Here is a 5,346-nt window from a genome sequence, read left to right as displayed (position 1 = left end):
ATTTATCCGCTCAGAAGTTGATGGGCATTTGAGCTGTTCCGTCTCTTGCCAATTAAGAATCACGCTGCTTTGAACATTTATGCCCAAGTTTTTGTGTGGACGTAGGTTTTCGTTTCTCGGGCAGATACCTAGGAGCGGAATTGCTGGGCCGTGTGCTGACTGTATGTTTAATCATTTGCAGAGGTTTCAGGCGGTTTTCCAGAGTCCCACCAGCAGCACACACATGCCTCAGTTTCTCCTCATCCTCGCCAGCATTTAAGCCGCTCTGATAGATGTGAGACGTTATCTCACTGTGGCTTTGACTTGCATTTCCCTTCTGACTAATGACATTGACATCTTTTCATGTGCTTATTGGCCATTTTTACATCCTCGGAGAAAGTGCCAATGATTTTTAGGACAATCAGGTGGACCTGGAGGCCACAGGTGTGGCGAATCAGCCAGGGCTCTGCAGGCAGCAATCTTGGGTGTACAGCGGCCGTCCCCAACCTTTGTGACACCAGGGATGATGCTCCTATGAGAATCTAATGCCCGATGATCTGAGGTGGAGCTGAGGTGGTGATGCTGGTGCTAGGGAGCAGCTGCAGATACAGATGAAGTTTCACTCACTCGCCCGCCGCTCACTTCCTGCTGTGCAGCCCGGTTCCTAACAGACCATGGACCGGTACCAGTCTGTGGCCTGGGGGTTGGGGACCCCTAGTGTACAGGGCCCCTCTTAGCTGGCTGAGTGGCCTTGGGTCAGTCACGTACCTCTCTGAGCTTCCTGGTGAGTAAAGCCAAAACAACCACACTAACCTCCCAGGATGCTGAGACGTTAGAGGTCACTTAAGTCCAGTTTCCGGCAATAAACTGATGCTTCATCAATAGCTGTTACTGTTTATGACGATGGAGCAGACGAGGCCTGGGAGGGCTGGCGGGGAAAACGCAGTGCCTGAGCTTTCAGCAGCTACTCGGGTGTTTCAAAAAGACCCCAGATCACAGAGACCTTCTGAACTCGCTTTCTGGGGCCACCGAACAAGTTACCACACATGTGGCCACGTAAAACTGTGCGCACTTATCCGCCCGAGGGCTGGCCGGGTTCTTCCCTGCAGGTTCTGGGGAAGCGCTCACTCCCAAGCTGGCCCAGCCCCTGCGGCCACAGGGCTGAGGCCTCCACTTCTTAGCTGGCTGCTGGCTGAGGGTCGTGCTCAGCTCCGAGCGGGCGCCCGCATTCTGTGCTGCCTGGTCCCTCCGTCGTCAGCACCACACTGGAGAACCTCCTTCCTGTCGCTCCTTCTCACACGTCAGGTCTCTGGCCCCCTTGCTCTGGCCCTAGACCCTGACCTAGGGGGCTTCTGCGAGTAGGTCAGGCCCAAGGTCTTTAGGAACCTCGGCTCAGGGTTCGCGGATTTGGGGTCTTCATAACACTGCAAAGTCCCCTCACAGCAGCACCTAGAGTCGTTCACCGTTTCAACAGCGGAGAGAAAATTGTGCGCACCAGAAATTGGGGGCAGAGAGGAGCTCTCAGAACTCCCTCTATCCCCATCCTGGTCCTGATCGTCGCTGAGAAGGGTCGATGGGGAAGCCTGCTCTGAGACGGGGACGTGACAGGGACGGAAGGAGGCTGCTCCTGCTGTCCACCAGACGGGGCGCCGGGCGGGGTGAAAGGCGGGGTCCAGATGACTGGTTTGGGATTCGAGTTCTGCAGGGCTGGAATTTCATGAAACACCAAGCATACAGGCACTCACACACACACGCACCCACATATGCACGCACACGTGCATGCATGCATGCATGTACACACGCGCGCACACGCACACATGCACATACACACCCACACATGCATTCATGCATGCACACACCCACGCACACATACACACACATGCAGGCGCACACCCACACATCCATACATGCACGCCCACAGTGCACATACCCCTGCATGCATACATGCATGCACACAAACGTGCACACACCCATGCATGCACGCACACACGCACGCATGCACACACATGTGTGCAGGCACACACACGCCCACACATGTCCACACGTGTACGCACATACGTGCACACAGCCCCACATATGCATGCACGCACACTCACACGTGCACACGCCCACACACGCCATGCTTCCTTCCCATTTCTCAATGAGCATAAGAGTTCCCGATCCAGACACCTGTCCTGAGCAGTCTGGGCTGAAGTCCGCTGTCCCCACGCCTGCCCTCGGCTCCGCACTCTCTCCTCCTGGCCGCCACCAACTCCTACTGTCTATTACGTCGATCTGCCTGGCACTTGCCAGAGAGAAAGACACTTATCTCTTGATGGGGAGGTGCCACCAATTATGGAATTCTTGGGTGATTGGGGAGACACGCCCTCACGGCTTCCTTTAATGCAGACGCCTGGGACAGTGCAGTCGGGCGAGGAAGTGGGTCCTCCCACGGGGTCCGAGGCGGGAAGGCTTCCTGGAGAAAGCAGTGGTGGCTGTGCCCAGGAGGAGGGCGGGCCCGGCGGGATGTCCCCAACGAAGGGGACAATGTGGAAGCTGGGCCACTGGACCCTTAAGGGCTGTGACGGAAGTCCAGGATGGCGACCCAAGGTGGGGCTGGGGACGGGCTACAGGGAGGGGCCTTCGTGGGGACAGAGAGGCCAAGGAAGGGCCTGCAGAGGCTTCCGGCCCGGAAATGAGAGTCGAATTCCTTTACAGTCCGCTGGTTGCTATGGGCAGAGTGACCTGGAGATCTTGAGCCCCTCAGCGGGACCGTCCTGAGGTTAATTCATGCTAACAAGAAGGAAAAGGCCGGCAAGAAACATGCCCTTGACCGATGTCCTGGTGAAAAACAGATGCCCTTGACCGATGGCTGGGGCGTCGAGCGCTCACTGAAGTCTGTTATTACCCTTCGCACCCCCGCTGGAACCACCAACACCCAGACTCCCTCCCGTCACAGGCTTGGCATCTCGAGTGCCACCCACGGCCATGTGGTGGCCTCTCGGGGGTCTGGCTTCCCTGCCTGGTGTTTCCCATGGTGTCCCCAGCCCAGTGCCCGCCGTGGGGCTGCAGCCTCTGCAGACCGAGGCTGGGTCTCCTCATATTTGTCACCCTCAGGGCACCCCAAAAGCCTTGCTCTATGGTAACCAATCACACACAAAAAAGTAACTGCCCATTTTGAGGAGAATCTTGTTCCCTTTACGTCCAGTTTTGCAAATGGCAAAGCACACTGCCTTTGCAAAGCGGGTAATGGAACCTTTTTGCTAATCGAGTTACGGCATCTATGGGTTGCAGGAACACCTACAAAATAAACTTACTTGGGAGAAACCCAAATTCTGGAGCTTTTTAAAACAAGGTTTTTATACGTCTCAAATAGCCAAGCGTTGCTAGGAAGATGTGACGTAAGCAGTGTTGTCAGATAAAGCACAGGGCGCCGAATTAAATGTGAATTTCAGATACACGACAATTGTTTAGTGTATAAGTATTCATAAAGAACAAATAGCCATAAATAATCCATAAGCTTTTGGAACCCCCGTGCGACATCGGCCCCTGGCTCCAGCAGGCCCGGAAGCTTCCTTGTCAGGACCCCTCCTGCAGGCCTGACGGTGCCGGGAGCGGCCAGCTGCAGGGCAACGAGGAGGCCGCCTGCGAGGCAGAGGCCGCCCGCCCCCGGGAGGCTGTGCTCAGGTCGGTGCAGGTGACGGTTTCCTGTGGCAGGTCCCAGCAGGCCGCCGCCGGCTTTGACCAACGAAGGAAAAATGTGCCCGGATGAGTAGACGCGGCTCTCGGCGGCCTCAGCAGCTGTGTGGCTGGCTGCCAGCGTCTCCCTTCCCTCCCAGCTTCCTCTCCAGATCAGCCCCGACTCTGCGTCCCAAGGAGGCTGGGCCCCCGGTCCCCCGGGTTTACCTGGAGGCTAAGTGGGGGCAGTGACGCTCTTGCTGCTGGAAGGGGGCTCGGTGGGAGCCTGGGTTGAGTAAATGAGCGACCCTGTGCAGGGCCGTGGTGAAGGTGACTCTATGTGTCGGCTTAGGGCTCAGACGTGTGGTCAGGCGTTATTCTGGCTGCTACTCTGACGGTGTTCTGGGTGAGATTAACATTTAAAATGTTGGCCCTCGAGTAAAGCAAATTGCCCTCCACAATGTGGTTGAGCCATATCCAATCAGTTGAAGGACCTCACAGCACAAAAGACCGACCTCCTCTGAGAAAGGGGGTGCTGTGAGCAGACTCGGATCACGACGCCGGCTCGCCCCGGGGTCTTCAGCCCGGCGGCCCACTCTGCAGAGTTGTGACTCGCCAGCCAAGCTTAACCACGTGAACCAATTCCCCCAAATAAACCCGCACCTAAGCATAGAGCACCACAGCCTGCTGTCGGGTTTCCCTGGAGAGCCCTGGCAAACACGGAAGACATCGGGCCCTCTGAGCTGCCCCTGCCCCGCGGCCAGGAGAAGGCCGAGCCCTGGGTCAGTGTGCTGGTGACAAGCGTTGGACACACACAGCTCCCGGGCTCACCAGGGACTGGCAGAAGCCTTCTGGAGGGGTCAGGTTGGGGCCAAATAACTCGACCGACCCCCCAGAGCCCCCGGCCCCAGCTCTCCATCCTCCACCCCAGCCCCCGTCACCGCTGCCGGGCTGTGGCGATCACTGTCGCCACCGCTGATAGGCACCACCCCGCGGCCGGATCGCCCGGCAGGCTGGGGTGCCCGGTTCCGCCCTTGCAGAAGGGCTCCCACAGGGGTGGCTCTGGGGCCGCTGCCTGAGCCGTCCCCTCCCCACAAAGACAATTCCTGCGAGCCGAGACTCTAGTCCCGCTGGGCGTCCATCACGGAGATTTGCCTGGTCTGCGGGGACTTGCCAACCGGGATGGAAAGGGGGCAGGATGGGATCAGGGTGGGGACAGCTGGGCAGCCACCGGTGTGCACCCAGCCCCAGCCCCAGGAAGCTTGTCCTGCCTGCTGGGAAGAGCCCAGACCTGGCAGGACACTCATTCCTCATAAGCACCTCGTTGTCATGTGGGGGGTCACAGGAAGGGACAGTGTTCTAAGCCACTGCCCAGCCGGACCCAAAAAGGGTCCCAGAATTCATTCTGAGGGCCGCCCTGAGCTGCTCCCTATGCCTCCACATGCCCCATGTCTGGTGACGCTGGCTCCCAGCCCTGAGGCACCCAGCGGGCTCCTTCCTCTCTCCAGCACAGGGTCTGTCACCTGGGACTGTCACCCAGCGGCTGACTCCCCAGGGCTGCCTCCCTCCATCACCCACCATCCTTCAAGGGGGACAGGTTAGTAGGTTGGGCAACCCCACGAGGCCAGGCGCAGACAGTGTTGTCTGGCGGGACTGCCAAGGCCACATGAAGTTGCCGGCTTTGGGGCAGCTGGAGGAGACCTGGTTAGG

General features: G+C 58.3%; 1 long non-coding RNA gene across 1 annotated transcript in view; it reads left to right on the top strand.

Moving 5' to 3' along the window:
* Positions 1-624, top strand: part of LOC105300574 — a 6,471-nt gene extending 5,847 nt beyond the window's left edge. Inside the window, exon 3 of the long non-coding RNA XR_896635.2 lies at positions 473-624. This is a non-coding gene — a long non-coding RNA (uncharacterized LOC105300574). The remainder of the gene's footprint in view (positions 1-472) is intronic.
* Positions 625-5,346: the final 4,722 nt, after the last annotated feature.

This window comes from Pteropus vampyrus, unplaced genomic scaffold, assembly GCF_000151845.1.
Source record: "Pteropus vampyrus isolate Shadow unplaced genomic scaffold, Pvam_2.0 Scaffold214, whole genome shotgun sequence".
NCBI lineage: Eukaryota > Metazoa > Chordata > Mammalia > Chiroptera > Pteropodidae > Pteropus > Pteropus vampyrus.
Note: the sequence above shows the minus strand (reverse complement) of the source record. Positions and strands in the feature narration are given on the sequence as shown.